The sequence below is a fragment of the Pleurodeles waltl genome, chromosome 7 (genome assembly GCF_031143425.1).
Source record: "Pleurodeles waltl isolate 20211129_DDA chromosome 7, aPleWal1.hap1.20221129, whole genome shotgun sequence".
NCBI classification, from domain to species: Eukaryota; Metazoa; Chordata; class Amphibia; order Caudata; family Salamandridae; genus Pleurodeles; species Pleurodeles waltl.
In genome coordinates, this window is record NC_090446.1 from 862,428,960 (window position 1) to 862,448,169 (window position 19,210).

Sequence of the window (19,210 nt, forward strand, 5' to 3'; positions counted from 1 at the left end):
GACCTGCATCATCAAGTTTCTAATTTGGGCGTCCACTTTTCCTGTGGACCCCTTCACCTCTGTGACCGGTGGGCCTAATTTCTTGAGATCAGGTCGCAAGAGTACTATAGCTACAGCCACTCCAACAGTTTTCGTTTAAAGAGCTCCCTCCATTTCTGATATAGTGCTCAAGATTTTCCCAAACTGTCCTGGTTGTCTCTCCAGTGCAGCGCCCAACGATGTTAGTGTGGGCTCATCTTGGTCAGTGGGGGACAGGTGCTGCCCAAACATGTCTAGGACCTGTCTACCTTAGGCTTTACCATGAGATTGAATGACTTCTGCAGTTCAGTTACCGAGGATCAAGCCAAAATGGGAGCGCACCTATCCACTAAGCAGGTATTGTCTCTGTAGGTCGTTCTCGGTCTGAAGAGCCCCAGGGTTGCTCTCGGTTGCACCAAGAAGCTTTACTGGGGTTAATAACAGTAAAGTGAAATGGGCAGATATCTCCCCAGTTGTGTACAGCCCTTTTTTCTCTCAGAGCTTGGCTCTGTTAGGGTGGCCTGCTCCCCCTTAATTATTTCTAAGTGTGCCTCCACCAAGGGTGCATTTGTTTGCATTGTAAGCCCCAGAATTCAGGCTTCAGGTATGCAGAGCTCCGCGAAGCTCAACCGCCACCATCCTTGTAAGAGTAAATTAACCAGTAGCCTGTATATGATGCACACTCTTTGTTGTCCGCCAGGCTCAGCCCCTGCACTCACCCTTAGTTCAGTTTCCCATTGACTGGAGTACTGCTGAGGCTGGTCTCCGCGACCGTCAGGGTACCCAGGGTCCTGTGTCTTGCGCGTGTCTCTATTCACTACAGGGAGGCAGGGGACCCCAGATCTGTTTGGTCCTGTAGCTCTTCATTGATTCGCCACACCATCCTGTTGAGATCAGACACCACCAGAAAGTGGCTAACAGCTCAATGGAGATTATTCGGGTCACCCCACCGTGCAGTCAGTTATATCTCCACTTTGGCAGCCAGGTGGTGGCTCCTCCCTCCTGATCACTGGCCTATGTTTCTTCTCTCGAAACGATGTGGCCCCATGCAGCACAGTCTTCTTTTGGAACACTGCAACTGCCCTTCCCCACCAGTCAGTTCCACCGCCACCGCAGGGCCTATCTAATAGGCCACTCTCCTTGTGGTATCAATCAGTGAGGGTGCCCAGGCAAGGCCCGGAGAACATGGATCCAAGCCTCTGATATCCCCCCCCCCCACTCACTGTCTTCTTTCACAGCCACACATCCTCATAGTTAGAACTGTCCCAAACGAAGATTAAACATTATTTGGCACCTACATTTCCACAGTGTACCACTTTCTATCACATTCTTAATAAATATACTTTTAAATTAAGAAAATATTACCCATTTTCATCCATAAAAATCCAGTTCACACTCATCTTCCTTAATAATCATTCATTCATATTCTCTAGACTGGATTTCGAAGAATCCGACTTGAGTGGGATGCCAAATAAACCCGAAAATGAAGCTTTAAGTAATCCTCCTGGCCATATGTTAACAGAACGTGTCTCCAAGCACCACGTGACATGCAGAAATAGCGTGTTCCCTGTTACATCATGATAAAAATATGCCTTGGCAAGGATGAACTGAAAACTGGGCTCAGAGGGAAGCTGGGAATATGAGAAAACCAATCTACTTTTTTCAACTCGAACTGCGGAAATACCACATCTGGAGCACTGTGAAAAAATAATAATAATAAAAAAAAACACAATTTAACCATCCGGGGCCTCTTCACATTGCTTCTCCAAGGAGCACGAAAATATTCCGTGTTCAGTACTGCTGCTGCATAGATTATTCCCGGTGAGTGTAAATGACGTATATTTCAAGTGTGTTAACGGTGAGTTGTTGAGCCGTATCCAAGCACATCGTTTATATTCGCTGCTTTAAAAGTTTGGGAGAGTCCTGTGTCAAGTACGTTGCAGAATATTGTCCTACGGTATAGGATTAGCATAAAAACAGGGGAACTTGCAAATAAAACTTTATCGGTATGGCTTGCAGGGGTCGTTCTTCAAATTTTCTCCGTGCACTGCTTTCTGGATATGAACTAAAAATGTGTCCTTGCATGGCAGGTCTCGATGTACAATCCTTTCGGAATTATGCCATTTTGTCCGGGTCTGCAGGCAGCTTTTAGGGCTGTATAAACTAGCATGATCCTGTCCCAAAAAAGTGTAGCTGATACTTTTGTAACATTGGGGCATATTTATAGTTGTTTTGCGCCGAATTTGCGTAATTTGTTTAACGCACATTCGGTGCAAAACTAACTCCATATTCATACTCTGGCGCTAGACCCATCTAGCGCCAAATTTATGGAGTTAAAGTCATTTTTTAGATGTGGAAACCTACTTTGAGTCAATGAGATGCAAAGTAGGCATTCCTGTGCAAAAAATGACTCTATGGCCTTAGTGCCATATTTACCCCCACATGCTAAAATCACGCAGGGGGGGGAGGAGGGGTCAAATAATGGTGCAAAGCCTGCTTTGCACCATTATTTAACGCCTGGGTCAGGGCAGGCGTTACGGGACCTGTGGGCCTATTTCAATGGTGGAACACCATGGAATGAGCCCAGAGGTGCCCTCCCCAGGCCCCAAGGACACACCCACTCACAGAAGAGGGACAGCGGAGGATGAAGGACCCCGTCCCAGGTAAGTATAGGTAAGTACAGGTAAGTATTTTCTTTTTTAAGTGCCATTGGGGACCCTGAAATGGGACCCCCTACATGGCACTGGGTGCAATGGCCATGCCCAGGGGACCCTGGTCCCCTGGTCCCCTGTGCTGGCCATTTGGCTGGTGGGCACGACTCCTGTCTTTTCTAAGACAGGAGTCATGTGGGATGGATGGTTTTGCGTCAGAAAATGAGGCTAGGCTGGTTAGAGTCATTTGTTTTTGCTCTAACCTGCCTAATGTCATTTTTTGGTTCAAAACCCCCTTCTTCCATACCGCCAGCCCCACCCGGCTAATGTCATTTTTTTTTTACGCTAGCCTACCCTTTGCACCATTCCATAAATATGGTGCCCGGCTGGTGCTCAGAAATGGTGCAAGCTGGTGCTAAATGTTTTGGTGCAAAACTGCATTGGTGCAGTTTTGCACCAAAAAGTATAAATCAGGGCCATTGTGTTTAATTAATACCGTTTAGACTCATTTTTAGGTCGAGCCTAGCAGGGCGCATGTGCTGCTCTCTCAACATGTTGTAATCTACTCTGTGGGCTTTAACCACGCCCATCTCACTCATATCACTTTCTACTGTTGTTTGGCCTGCCTTTCAAACTTCCTTTGGTTTGTTTGGTAAATGCTTGTAAATGCTTTACATTTCTCACACCTTGTTCCAGCCCTGGAGAATGCCCGTGCTACATGGATCCTTTTGCTATTGGCCATATGTTTCCTTTCGGCGCACTACTTTTTTCTTTCCACTCTCTCCTCGCTTGTTGGTGCTTGGTCATCTTCGGTGCCGTTGCTGCTACCAGCTGCTCGCTTTTGCCGTCGTGCTCACCTGATTCTGTAGGTGTTTTCAGACATGCTCCTTATTGGCCAGATATTCTCAGCATCTAAAATACATCATTGTCCAAAACAGAGGTAGATTTTTGCAGAGCCCCGCCACGCATCTGTCACTCTACAACGCTAGTAGATTGGTATTTTGTGTGGTGATTGGGGTTTAATAAGGTTGGCTGAGTTTAGGTTTGAATGCCATGGTGGGTTTCCATACGGGTGTTTCTTCTGTTTTAGGTACTGGTGCAGAATATTCTCATGGATTGTAATATGGAACTGATGAAGCAGATCTATGTGCATAAGGGACATACTTTTCTATCACACACACACACACTCATCATAGTTACTAAAGTATGATGAAAAGCCGTAACAGAGATTTACGATTCCAATACTTTTTCTATGCAATTCCTGTTACAGCTGTCCACCATACTTGAGTATGTTCGCAATGAGAGATGCCTTTTCTCCCTGCTCAGCGGGCTGCGGCACTTCCGCACTGTCGGATGACATGAACTTGTTTTTGTACAGTGTCTGTTACGTAGGCCTGTGTTATTGTAGCGCTGCAAACAAAGGGTGTGGCAGACTAAATCCGAGATGCTCAAGCCGACACAAAGAGGCATGTTATTAGCTGCAATGGAGACAGAGCACGTAAGGTAGCTCTAGAGCCTAGACATAAATTAGCCCTCAAGGAATAGCGTGTCCAGGTACTGCTCTGAGTTACAAATGATATCCGCGAGACTCCGTGGTCACCCAAAACACAAATATCAGTGAAATCTACCAATGTACCTCAAAAGAGAAGCACCAGAGCCTTACTGCTTTTTAAAACACCAGTAACAGTGTGTCCTTCACTGTGCTCTATTACTGCACACTGCAATTGAGTAATCCTTCTGACTGAGAATATATCCAGTTTTGTGTGAGAAAGTGCTTAAAACCAATGTGCGGCCTGCCTCTAATCGCTCTCCATGTGGGCAGGTAAAGGAAGTGAACTTCAATGGATGATGGTATTTGCCCAGAATCACTCAATGTGGTCAACTGAAATTGCTGGTCAAGCCTCCTGGGTCCACAGTAGACATCAAAGTCAACGTGTAACATGTTGGTACAATAAGATTTATTTTATTTAGTGCTTTTTGCCACCAGCTGTTGCCTTGAAGCGCTTCACATTACCAATGCATTCATGCCGTTTACCCCAAAAGCTCCCCATACAAGTATTTGGATTGTGAGTTTCATGTTATACAAACAGTGCTGAGAGAATATTACCCTCACTTGTACCCCAATCCGTACATATTGTTTAATGTTCCAAGCCACCCTGCTGCATCAGGGCAGTCAGATGGACCAGCTATTTCATCGTTAGACCCTCACTAACTTCAGCCACCAACTAATTCACAAAGAGTACACCCAGGAGCAAAGTTTACCTGCCAACAAGCACATTTTTGACCTCGAAGTTGCTAAATTTGGACTTTCTTTGTGTGTAGTTATTTATCGAGCGTTTGACATTTGCATTTTGCCTGTTTCAAGTGCTCCCAGCTTCTGCAGAAATAGCAACTGAGGTCCAGACATGGTAATGTATGTTGTCCAGGATCACACAACGTTTTCATGTAGGGAATATGCCACTAACAGCTAGTTTTCTTTCTCCAAAGACAACATCCCCTCCCAGAGCCCTGGGCCTCTGCACTACTCCCCTTGGCCCATCATGCTCCCGCCCACTCCAGACCCCACTTCTCTGGCCCGTTGCCCTGGTTACCAGCCTGGAGCAAGAAAGAATTTCAACAACAGAACATTTCACACAACTGCTACTGCTTCCCAGCCAGTCAGGGACAGACTGCCACCATCAGACCCCACCCATATTTAGAGGTATGCAAATATTTTGGCCCTCATTACGAGCCTGGGGGTCGCATGTCTGCCAGTCTCGGTGTGGCGGTCCCACTTCCAAAGGCTGGCGGTGGGACAGCCACACTATGACCGTGGCAGAGCCACTACGGTCGGACCACCGACACCACCAGGTTGCCGTAAGCCGGCAGCCTGGCGGTCCGGTGGTTTTCATCCTTCAGGGCAGCACTGCTTGCTACGCTGCCCTGGGGATTACTGGTCTTCAAACCACCAGCCCTTTGATGGTATGGGCAGTGCAGGGGCCCCAATGCACAGCCCCATCACGCATTCCACTGCCCGAATTACAGGCAGTGGAATGCGCAACGGATTCTGCTGCACCCGCTGCACCACCACATTGGCGCCGGCTCCATTAGGAGCCAGCGTCAATGTTAAAGCCCTGTTTACCGCAAGGCCGGCGGGCGGAAACTGTTTCCGCCAACAGGCTTGCGGTGAACTCCTAGCGTTTGCGATGCACATTCCCCAGATTAACACATTGAAAGCAAGCCATAACGTTCTGTATTCCCACTGAGTGTCAGTGTTTGTCTTAGAATAAAATGCAAAAGCCTCTCTACAAAAAAACTAGGGGCCAGATGTATCAAAGCTTTTTGCATTCGCAAACGGTGCGAATGCCCGTTTGCGAATGCAAAAAGCCTTTTTAGAATGTATCAAAGGCATCTGAATGCGATTTTAAGGAATCGCTAAAATAGCCATTCCTTAAAATTGCGACCCTGTTTAGAGTGTCGCAAATTGCTACTCTCTAAATAAGAAATCGCAAATAAGGATTCCTTATTTGCGATTTCTAAAGCACATGTAAGAAGCAATTCCTTAATACGAATTGGGCGTTAAGGACTCGCTATTACCACCAAGTTGAACTTGGTGGTAACCATGTGCAAATTTAAAAAATGCATTTAAAATGCATTTTTAAAATTTACATGTAAAGCACACATGCCCTTTTGGCATGTGTGCACCTTACATGTTGTAAAAAAATGTTTTGGGGTGTAGCAGAGGGGGCCTTAGGCCCCCAGCACCCTGGACTTTGCATTTCCCTAAATTGCGAATTCCAGTTACGAATACGCAATTTGGGACATGCTAAATATTAGCAAATATCAGCTGACAGGCCCATAGATGCGAATGGGGGCTGTATCGCAATTTGCGACTCAGTAATAGCATTTGCGATTTTTAAGAAATCGCTATTACCGATTCGCAAATGTGATACATTGCATTTTGCGAATCAGAAATAGCGATTTCTTAAAAATCGCTATTTACGATTCGCAAAATGCATTCTTGATACATCTGGCCCTAGGTCAAGTAGTGCTGAGCTCTTGTGAGGCTATCTAAGGTGGGAGATCACACCTAGGTGGCAGGTTGACTGAGTTTGTGATGTTGAGGGCTCGCTGCAGTTCACGGCATGTGGCAGTTCAACACACATGAAATGATGAAGATTTTAAACCAGGTAGATCAATTACTAATAGGGGGTGCAGACCTGCAGCGACTATATTGTATAGGACCCTGGTGCCAATATTCTACACAGAAGTCTCTCCCGTTAAGGTCAAATGAGAATAAGAACAGGGGGTGGAAAAAGTCAGAGGTGGAATGGACCGATGCCCTGTACTACCCCAAAATAGTCACCAGAAATCAAACGTTTTAAGTTCACACAGACAAACTATCTGCATTAAACTTATCTCTTACCACATCAAGTAGCCCTGATATTCCCAGCAGCATAAGAGCCATGGCCTAGGTAAAAACAGCCCCAGGTGGCCTTCTATGACATGGTGTGGACCTGTGGACAGATTTACTCATTCTTGGAGATAATGGCCCGGACGATGGGGGAAATAGATTGAAAGACAGTGGCAAAAAAACTTGTTATCTGCCTACTGGGCATAATAAAAAGCAGCACCACAACCAAACATACATGTTGCATGATGGATCTAGCATTCGTTAAATAAAAACAGAACATTGCAATGGACTGGAAGGGTAGGATGGCGTGACATACATGCAATGGACCTTGGATGTTCACAAATGAAAGATGACTCAACTGACTGTGCTGCGTGCGCTCCAAGGCCAAGGAGCTGGCCCAGAGATGATAACAAACTCCGAAGGTTTCCTGAAAGTGGTCGAAGCCCAGAGTGACGAAATGCTGCCATGTACAAGCAGGAAGAGGGTGCTCCATATCGGAGATCACATAAGCAAGTTTTTGAGATGACCTAATATCCAAGGCACATTACCAGCTCTCCAACATGGTAGCAGCAGTCCAACATTTCGCTGTGTCAGTGCAAACTTAAAACTGGGATGTTAACGTGTCACCACAAATGTTGTAAGGGCCAATTAAACTGATATAGAGTGTGTGTAGTTGGGTGGACGCATTTGGGGAAAGTTATAATGACACTGCTGACAATGATGAAAATCGTTGCATTTACCTAACACTATGTTCAAGAGACAACAGATAAATGCAATACAGAGCAAATAAAAAAAGTAGTGCTGAGCTCTTGAATCTCCATAAGTTACCCCACCCAGACCTGGCACTAAGACTTGACTGCACCAACACCAGAGAGTGCTCAAGCATGGTTTTAGGTAGCACTTCTGCCTTGTCAACTCTGTAACAGGCCATTTCAAGTCACGGTGAGACTTGTTGTATGAGGAGTGGGAAGCAAAATCCAAGGGATTCTCCTGTAGTCTCCTCCAGACATCCCCAGTTCTAGCCCTTCCTGAGGTCTCACTAGAGCCCTGTCCAACTGCCATAACTGTCGTGGACATGAGGTGGATACATTCCATGCTAAATCCATTATTGTATTGAAGTTGTGATACAGGCTGTGGGTATGAGGTAGCCTTCCTCTCCTCTGAAACTAAAATATGTCAGTAGAGATGGGGCTGATACGCTACTCCTCTGGTAACTACCCCAAAAAGATACTAAGGGTAGCACTTAATATGCTAGATGCCTCAACATCCCATTTTCCCAGGGTTAAAGGTGTGAGCTACGAGGTCAGCCTAAAAAGATGACCACTCTCATAAGTAACGTCACAGGGACTGGAATTACAGTGATTATGGTGCAGGAAGTGACATCACAGAAACTTCATTGCATGTTAAGTGGCTTGGTGTTGAAGATACTAAATTTACAGAAGAGGGGTGTGTGAAAGTCTTAGAAATGTAGGGGACATGCATACAAGTTGGCGATTCAGGGCCAATGCTGGGGAAGCTTTTAGTCTAACATGGGGACTAGCAATGGGGAAGATGGTGATGCACTGATGCTGGTTGTGGGTAAGGTGCTAGAGGCAGAATGAATGTTGCAGAAAGTGACAATGCATGGATTGTGGTACTGAAAGATCAAGGATACATTGAAGCTGGTAAAGGGAGAATAGCAGTGGGTAATGTGTAGATGCGTGGTGGTTGGTAACAGTAGGGTCAATACTGGGAAGGTGGGAATCAGAAAGAATGTTGTTGTTATTCGGAAATGCCCCCTGCTTGCCTCACTGCCCAACAGTCTATGAAACTGGTATCTCAACCTTTTATTTGAGCCCTGGCATCACTCTATTCTAGGTAAACAAAGAGGACTAGATCTGCCCTGGTAATGGAATGTCCAGAAATTGTTCTGTAAACTACAGGGGCAAGCAATGTGCATCCTTGTAATGGAATATGACCACTGTCTGTGCCTGGTGTGAGACTCATAAAGCAGTGGTTGCAGCATACAGAGTTGTTGTGAATTATTACTGCGATCAGACCTCTTTTTCTGTGTAAAGGAGAGTCTTCTGGCCCCTATCATGTAAAGTTTTGCTGTTATGTGAGTATGTAACCTTAACTGCCCACTAATGCAGTGCTTTTACCACAGGGTAATTATAACACATGGTCCATTTTAAAGCTACTCGCTACAACTCATTATTTTACAACGCAAGTTCTTACCATGCACATATATGGTAAGTATGTATACATGTATGTAAGGAGGCATATTTTTGTTATGTGAACCCTAGAGCCTCTCACTGACTTCCCACATGCACGTTGAGTGCATGTACATGCATTGAGTGTATAGCATATGTTGAGTAGTAGGACTTAGTGCATGGTATGAGTCTGACTACTGGGACTAGAGGGTTCAATTGTGGAAGGCCCCTAGTTTAGCATGCCACAAGATGGAGGGTGATACGGCTCCTCCCCACACTGGAAGTGTATTGACTGTATTTGTGTGGCTGGGCAGTGGAGCTACTGACAATGAGGTGAGAAAGGATGGAGACAAGGTTTTATGAATTCAGTTAGGAACTGATGGGTGGGACAGTTGTCGTCCTTAGTGAGGTAGTGTCTTGAAAGGTTGTGATCTTTTTTTGGTCCCTACTCACTGCTTCGGAAAGGCTGATGACAAGCAGGTGCAGAGATTTCACACTTCATTGTGCCCTTGTTTCAGACACTCATTGTAGAAACTAGCCTGCTACCTAATGTAAGAGCCACCAACTACCACAACAGCTGTGGATATGGAACAATCAGAAAATGACAATTGAAACAGAACCACCTCAAACCAGATTTGAAACATAAGCGAGTGGATCCACATCCGTAGTCTGGAAAATATGTATAAAAGTGGGGTCCAAACCACTCAACTTTGTTACAAGTCCAAGTTCATCTTGACAAAGCAAAAGAGTGCTCCCAGAATACTTAAAGACCTGCTGTGTGATCAGGGCAGGGCTGTAGTCTGGATGATAGCCAGCCTCCCATTGGTGAGGGTACATTACAAGAAGAGTTTACAACTTGCTGGAGAAACTCAATGACTCACTAATCTCTAAAGGCCTGCTCAGAGAAGGGAGGAGAGCACCTGTCCCTGCAGGAGGAGAGATTGTACATAAGGAGAAACCAGCTGTGTCTCCAGCGTGCAAGTTAGACCAAGTTGCTGACTGCTCTTGGGAGCAAAGCTCCAGCCAACCTGTGTAGTCAAGGATCATCTGGTCTTCCATGGAGTCTCTGCATTGGCCTGCATACAGAAATCAAGCCCAAGAAGCAACTAGATGTTGTTTGGTATCCCTGCAATCAGTGCTTAATTTGTACATAAAAAGGTGCCGGTGCTCAAAGCCCTCCGTTTAAACATGCGGCTGCTGCAATTAAATGTGTGAACATTGAATACTGAGGCGGCGTAATCCTGGAGCCATCTCGGGCCTCCTTAATCCATATAAAGCCACTTCCTGCCCCTTCAGCTCACTCTTGCAGCTTTCTCCCTTTGTGACGCTTTTTCGTTTTTCCTTTCATCTGTCTTTCCCATATGTGTCTTTTGCCCGCAGCAAATGCTTGAGGCAGAAGAATAAGCCCCGGCCCTCAAAAATAAGTGCTGGTGCTCAGCACCGGAAACAAGAAGCACAAATTAAGCACTGCCTGCAATGCCTGATGGCCTTCTGCTCTACCGCCCAGCTCCAAGAGAATCCAATGGATGAGCTGCTGTTGCCGGCAAAGTAGGTATCTGACTCTAGCCTGGAGTCCAACACCAGCCAGATGATTGCCCCAAGTGATCCTAGCCAGAGGCTGCAACTGCCCAAACTGACACCTGTTGGGTTGCAGTTCAGAGTCTGCCATCTGCCAGAATACATACCTGCTCAGCACGTTCCTAGTCCAGAGTGAGTCCTGTGTCATGTAGTCTCATCTGAAAGCAATGGTCAAGAGTACAGCCACCACTGTCACATTACGGAACAAAGATGATTAGGCAACTGGGTCTCACATGTGTATTCTGGGACAGGAATAGGGACTGTTACTTATGCAACCTCATTTTGGGTACGAATTTCTGAGCAGAACTAAGAAATACTCCGTATGAGTGGAGACCTATTGAACTGCTCTAGTCACTGATCTATGCCTGTGCTTGAGTAAAAGTCTCATAAACACCAGAGAAGCTCCTAGAATGGAGAGGGAGCGTCGTTCAGGGTGTAAACACTTAAATAGGAAGCATAGTTGTAATCTGAATTCCATAACTGAGCCCCCATTGACTTGTGTGGCATAAAGTTTTCATGCTTTAAAAAAGTACTTTCTTTTTACACATTAGGCTGCACAATACATTATTGTGTCTGTTGTCTGACTGTTGAGCTTTACTTTCTTGCCGCCAATTGTGTCAACCCGAAAAGCCTTTCACTGTGTGCCTTTGCTGTAGCATATTTCTTTCGCAGGATGTATGCTAGGATGGGGTTGATGAATCTTTTCACCCAGCATACAAAAGTGTGAAGACACTAGGCATAAAAACTTCAACAATCAATTAAAATTACGGTATGGCTCATTTAGCCCCATGAATGATACTCCAAACTGAAATAAAGTTCCAGGATGTTTATTACAGGTTAATACTTAGAGTGACAAAAATAATTCTCAAAACAAGACTATAAAGATACAAATTAATAATAGATTGCCCGAACCTTCTAAAGAAGTTCAGACAAACTAACATCAGAAATACTAAGCACTCAATAACAGCAACGCATCAAAGCAATAAGGAAATCTGAAAAGAAAGAAACATGCGCTGCCTAACCTGTTAATCATTTAGCAATTCTAAGCCTGAAGTCCTTAGTAACTGGACAAGGGGAAACCCTATGAATTAGTAAATGTCACGGTTTTGGGCGGGTCTGATCAGGACTCTGGTTGGGACACCCCTTGACGTCACCGAATATCCTAAAAAGGTAGTGTGCTGGGGCAGAAGAGCAGCTAAAGGCATACACGGAAAGGACAGCTATGAACAGGTACAGGAAAGTAAAAGCAGAGCAACCCTTGTGTGAACAAACAGGAAACAGATTACTAATGGACAAACGCGCTGGGGTTGTACACAGAGTAAGGTGCAGAACCTCCCACAGTGACAGGGAATGTCAATGCCTCTGTGCAGTTTGCTCTTACAGATAGTCACCCTGCCAGCCCCATAGAAAGGAGGCAGCAGAAGCGATTCTGTCTCTGGACCCTAGAGCACAGACAAGGAAAGTACTTGCATACACAAGACACGCTCTTGTGTGTCCAGCTGGAAACACAGTGGCGATTCCTGAGAAAACAAAGCACACTGTCACTGTTAGGCACGAAAGACAACGTATAACACTGGACAAGGGTGGGGGCTGGAATTGCCTCCTGGAAACCAGGAGCCAACCCCAGAACAAAGGAGGACACTTATACACTAGTGAAGACTGATAGAACACTTACCAGACACAAATAACCTAGAAGAAACAAAAACAGAAGGGAACAAACTAAGAGGCAGAGGCAAGAACTAGGAACAGGCTGAGGCTGAAGCAAAGGTAGGACTAGGACATGAAAACGGCACAAACGTCTGGCTGGGACAAACAGAGACAGGACTGGGAAACTGAGAGCAGGCTCTGGCTTGAACAGGCAAGGACAGGGCTGGAATACAGAGAGTAGGAAATGAGCAGTAAACCGGATTGGGAAACAGAAGGTTCAGACTGAAACAAGGCAGGAGCAGGGCAGAGAAACAGGGAGCAGGCTCTGGAAGAAACAAACAGGTACATGGCTAAGAGATAGGGAGCAGACTCTGGCTGTAACAATCAGGAGCAGGGCAGAGAAACAGGAAACAGGATCAAGCTGGAACAGAACAGGAACAAAACTGGAACACCATCTGACAAAGGGTCTGTAACACAAAGGAATCAAAGTCCAATGCACGATGGGGATCTTGAGGAAATGGCTGCTTATAAGCAGTTCCAAGCTGGGCTGCACAGGAGAGGTCACATGTGTGTGTAGTTTCAAACACTTGCACGTCCTGGAGGAGAGGATCCGGTGAAAAGGAGCAACTGGACTTCTCCCATAGAAAACAATGGGAAACAGAATCCGTGCTTTCCTGACTACCAGGCTGTGCATTATGGGATTTGCAGTCCCAGGAAGCAAATGTAGTACTACACAAGTGTACCATGGAGAAAATAGAAACAAACAAGAGTCAGCAAGGGACTCTAGATAAGTTTTCAAGGTGATTCCCAGGCTACTGAGAGTCCCCTTACAGCGCCCCCTAGAAATGGGACGACTGAGTCGTAACAGTAAATTCATTTAGCATGTGCTGGGACTGACACATTTGGACAAAAAGGCAAAAAGCACAAACATGACAAAATAAATTTGTAAAAATAAAATCTGGGGAGTCAGGAAACTAAGGTTGACAAAACGTAAGTGAAAAGGGAAGGTGTCGGCATTTCAGAAGCTCAGTCAAGAGGCTTCTTCTCTGGCCCAAAGGAAAAATCTTTCTAAGTCTCAGCATGGCATTTCAAAGGGGCCAAGGATAGAGAGGGCAATACCTCCCGGAGTCCAAGGGGTTCAGAAAGCAGTGAAGAATAGAAAAGTCTCTAACTGAAATCCAACTGGGGAACAAAATATTAAAATTCATATGGCACTATGATTTGCCCATCCATCACTCCAAGTGGCACAAAAGGTGGAAATGTCCAATGGCGAAAGGTAATGCAATTCAGACTGCAACATCAGTGAAAATTCTCAGGATCTTCATGTGAACGGCTTCCATGTGTACTCTTCCATGTGATTTTGAAATATTTTATATACATATTTATTCCACAGTTCCTAAATGTGCGGGTCTCAAGGTTTAGCTCACAAGCCTGCTATGCATAAAACAATTGTGTATCTATTTCCAAGCTAGCTTTCTCATGAGAACAATATCTGAAAGAAACATTTACATTAGAAAGAATGACTAAACATTTTCTGCACAGTTACGAAGCAGGGCATTCCAGGACTCACTTAGGCTAATGCAAATTGTTGGACCTGGGCATTTTTACAGGGTCATCACCAAACAATTTGCCCTCCTCCTCTTATTTTTTTCTGACCCTTTTTGTTGACGTTAGGACTCTGGGCACTTTACCACTGCAGATCAGTGCTAAAGTGCATGTGCTCTCCCTTTCTTAACTTGGTATGATTGCCTTACACCTGATTGGCACATTTAATTTGCCTGTAAGTCCCTTGTACAGTGGTATCCCTATACCCAGGGCCTGTAAATTAAATGCTACTAGTGGGCCTGCAGCGCAGCTTGCGCCACCCACAGAAGTAGCCTTTCAATCGTGTCTCAGGCCTGCTACTGCAGGGCGTGCATGCACAGTTTACTGCCACAGGGACCTGGCATCTAAATTTACTTGCCAGGCCTGGAACTCCCCTTTTACTACAAATAAGTCACACCTAAGGTAGGCCCTAGTTAGCCCTATGGGCAGGGGGCTATGTATGTAAAAGGCAAGGCATGTGCCCGGTTGTGTGGCCTGTCCTGGAAGTGACAAACAGCCTATTTGGTTTCTCACTGCTGTGAGTGCTGCCTTGCTCATAGGATTGCATTGGAAATGTCCTACTTTATGTCTAGGTGGTATTGTCTGATCTATGAGGAGTAGCATAGGCATGTTTGGTATGGTTGTAATGGTAGTGAGAAATGCTGCTTTCTGGCGTAGGTGGATTTTTTATTACCATTTTAGAAATGCCACTTCTAAAAAATGGGCATTTATCTAAGCTTATGACTCCAGTGTTTTGCAGCTTGACTCCAATCCACATCTTGGGCAGAGTGACAGCTGGGCTTTGTGCATACTTTTCAGACAGCCTGTACACAGGGAGGGTGGAGGTGTCACAGAGGTGCATCTGCATATTGAATGGTCTTCCTGGACTGAGAGAAGGAGAGGCGGGCACACCTGCATTTGTAAAGGCTGTGCCCTGGCCTCACACAAAGGGCTTGTTTGCCCCCCACTGTTGTCTGGAGCCTGTTTTGGAGGAGAGAGGGGACAATCCCAGAACCAGTTAGGACTGGTTGGAACCTCTTTTCCCACTTTTGTAACAGTTGTGCAAAACTGAGTATAGGCACAAGGGCTTTTCCCCATGATGGAGAGACACTAATGGACTACTGAACTCGACACAGGATACTGCTGGTGGGACTTCCCAGGAACTGCCCTGGGGCTGCTGTTGTTGTGATGATCTATTACCTGCTAGGGGCCAGATGTAGAAAGATTCCAAATTGCGATTTGCAATTTGCGAGTCCCTGCGACTCGCAAATTGCAAGTCGCAATTTGGAATGCAGAAAGGTGTCTCAGACACCTTCTGCAACTCGCTATGGGTCGCAAAGACCCACCTCATAAATATTTATGAGGTGGGTCGCAGTTTGCGACCCCATAGCGAGTCTAGGCACTCACGGGGATGGTGGCCTGCTGGAGACAGCAGACCACCATCTCCGTGACTGCTTTTAAATAAAGCAGTTTTTTTTTTTCTCTTTGCAGCCCGTTTTCCTTAAAGGAAAACGAGCTGCAAATAGAAAAAAATACCGAAACCTTTTGTCTCGTTTTTTTTTCAGAGCAGGCAGTGGTCCATAGGACCACTGCCTGCTCTGAAAAAATAATTTTGTGAGCATTCACAAAGGGGAAGGGGTCCCGTGGGGACCCCTTCCCCTTTGCGAATGATTTACCATCCACTTCAAGTGGATGGTAACTGCGAGTTGATTTGCGACCGCTTTCGCGGTCACAAATCAACTTAAATCGCGGTGCGAGTCGCAAATAGGAAGGGAACACCCCTTCCTATTTGCGAGTCGGAAACACATTTTGCGAGTCGGTTCCGACTCGCAAAATGTGTTTCTGCATCGCTTGAGGGCTTTTGCACCTCGCAAACGGCGTTTTTTGCCGTTTGCGAGGTGCAAAAGCCTACCTACATCTGGCCCTAGGTCACTAGGAGGAACTGCCACTGCCTGCAACCCGTTGTGCTGGCCTGTTTGCTTAGGCCCTACCGCCATGTGCCCCACTTTGCTGTCTCAGGGGCTGGGTGGTGCCCCCCCCCCAGTCCCCTGCAGCTCTCCTTGCCTCTCAGCGCTGAGCACTGCAGCCAGCTGCCCTTGTGGTGCAGGAAGAGCGCATTGTTTCCCTAAGCGCAAGGAGAGTGCTACATTTCACTGGTACTGATTTTTAACCCAGCGTGGTAGAAGTGCTTTATGGGCACCTGCCTTTGAGTGCTGGAAATGTGCTCCGGGCCATGGTAGTTGTGCCCCCCCACAAGAAGCCAGAGAGCTAGCTCGGTCGAGCACGCTCTGTGGAGTGGCCCCAGGACGCAGGAGAATCTTGGTGGTGCCCCCGGGGCACAGGTAGGCCCTCATTTTGGTAGGATCACTGCCGCAACCCGGGGGAGAGGAGGAAAAAAGAGCAGGCCAGCCCGATGGTATGGGATGCCTGGTAAGGCCCCAGACACAGCCCCCAGGAGAACGCGCCTTGCCCGAAGCTGATAGCATTGGTCAGGACTGCTGCTTGTCAGGAAGCCACTAGCATTTGCAGCCGCCTCGAGGTCGCATGCGGCTGTAGACCGAGTATGCAGCTTTGCACGGTGACACAGGAAGAGAGGTCCTCCCCTTAGAGAAGAGCAGGGCCTCCTAAGGGCCCCATGAATGTGAGGACACCCCTATAGTAGGAGACGCGTGGTCTCCAGAGGTGAGAGAGGTTGAGCGTGCCTCTGTTACTGACCTGGGATCCTCTTGTTTGGTGGCTCATGTAACAGGCAGGGTGGCAATCTTCGACGGAGGTCCCCGGCCCTGCCAACATTAACCCTGCATTGCCGCAGGTGCAGAAATCTGAGTGCAGGCGCTCCGAGATTGGGACACAGACGTTCCCGTTTTGCTCTCATCATTCCTTGTTATGACGCCTGATGTAGGTGACAGCTCGTACTCGACAGTTCTGGTGAGAATATCATAAAGTGATATGTGCATTTCTTTTTAGTGCCTGACATATACCAGAGGGGAATAGTTCATTGGATATGGCTTTATGATAATGTCATGGCCTCTGATAATGTGTCTACTGCGCCATGTGCATTTCTGGCGATGTTTCCCTTTATGTGCATTCATGATGTTGTTTTAGCAGTTCTGATTATGGGTTTGTTATGGCATGTGCATTTTTGGGTTACATGCGTTTACTATGACGTGCATTCTTGGTAATAATGCTGACAACCTGACTACTGCTTGTGTTGCAAAGTAACAAATAACCTATGTGTTTTATGTGACTACTGCTGGCTTTTTCAGAGTACTAGTAACAGTGTAATGTTCTGACAACTGCTTGTGTAGCAGGGTATTACTGACATGTTGTGTTTGGTCTAATGATGTTTTATGCAATACAGTTTATTTTTATATAACTTGGTGTTGTGTTTCCTTTGTGGTGTATTTATTGTGTTGTGTGTTGTGGTTGTTGTGCAATTGCTTTACACATTGCCTCTGGGATCGGCCTGACTGGTCGTGCCAAGCTACCAAGGGGGTGAGCAGGGGTTATCTTGGGGTGCAACTCCCTCACCCTGACTAGAGTGGGTGGGTTCTGTCTGGCTTAAATGCATACCCTAGCCAATCAGAAACCCAATTTCTAACACAAATGAGTTAAAGTAACACTTTCATTTATGCATTTAATACACCTATAGCATTCTAAACCATAAATTCACTATTAATAAGCTACCAGGCTTGTTTAGGTTACAATCAATTCAAAACGAAAATACTCTTTTAACCCTTTCATGTGACAATAGGGTGGTACTACATTCTCTACATTTGCATGTTACTTTTAAAATATTTCTTATATAAAATCTAATATTGTTTTAATGCAAACTGTTAGTTTTCATCATGAACTATGAAATAAAGACAAATACATTCCTTTAACATGAAATTAAAATGCTATACCACATGCTTTTCAACTATTGACCTAGAGTGAATGCACGCTAATGTGGCTTTTCAGTGCACCACTTTACAACAAAACTATTTGCACTTTGGTTAACATAATGCATAAATTGTCACGCATAGATGATCACTGTGACATAAGAGACAGTACTAAGATTACTGCTACATCATATCACTACCCTAAGCATCAAGTATGGAAAGGATATTCTTAGCACACTTTACAGAGTAGGAACAGACCCAGGACACCAGTGGCAAAGTACCTTAGCCACCACGGTTGGTCTCAGGATCTCTTGTCTGCCCTGTGGCCCCCTGACCAGGGTCTGACAACTGGTAATGGGAATCTAGACCTAAGTGGCGGGTAAAGCATGGATATTGGTAGTACTATGTTTGCCATGAAGATGTATAGTGTCAGATAATGTCCTGAATCTGCAGCCGTCCTTATCATAATCCTAGTTAGTGAGCTTAGTTCTGACCCAGGAGGCAGGAAATTCATGTGTCCCCAATCCCAATCTTTGCTTTCTTAAACTCTATGCCCTGGGTATAACCTCTTCTGGGATCAAATCACATTCTGCAAGAGGCATTAAGGGGCAATGGTGAAGGAAGGTTGATATGGGGAAATGTGACAAGGAAGGTCAGCAATGAAGATTACCAATAAGTAATGAGAATATTGCCACATCACATGCCTGCTTCGTCTCAGTTTTAATGTGTCAGATTGTGCCAAGCAACAACACTGCATACCCAAGGAAAGAAACCCTATGGGACAACACCATTCTCCATCTCCATGAAGTTTAACGCAAATAAAAGGTATAATCAGTGATGATCAGCATTGAGAACCCCATCATCAAAGGACACAGATACAAATACAATGGTGAACAAAAACATTAGACACCGACCACACGCAGCACATCAGATAATCAGTCACCTTTAATCACTCCAGCTCAGTCTAAGTCTAAGTGGTTTACATACCAAAAGCAAATCAACCACACCAAGGAGAACCACCCAGAGTAGGACCTGGAAATGGCTTGCCTGATCCAGCAACTGAGATTACCTGTAGTGAGCTTACTCCTGTTGCCATCATGAACAGTGCCTCCAACTTGTGAAAAGTCTTCATTCGAGTAAGGTACACAGAGTGCACCCAGCTAACATCACAATTATGCAAACAGGAGTCCTTGGGAGACAGCATAAGGTTAGAAAACAATCAAACCAGTGTACTTGGAAACATGGAAAACAGGCATGCTGGACCAA

At 45.7% G+C, this 19,210-nt stretch overlaps 1 protein-coding gene across 1 annotated transcript in view; it reads left to right on the forward strand.

The window, feature by feature from the left end:
- The first annotated feature begins 1,665 nt into the window (after positions 1-1,665).
- C1QTNF2 (C1q and TNF related 2) overlaps positions 1,666-19,210 on the forward strand; it is a 58,250-nt gene continuing 40,705 nt past the window's right edge. The window contains exon 1 of the mRNA XM_069199381.1: positions 1,666-1,839. The gene's annotated coding sequence lies outside the window, so the exon portion shown is untranslated. The remainder of the gene's footprint in view (positions 1,840-19,210) is intronic.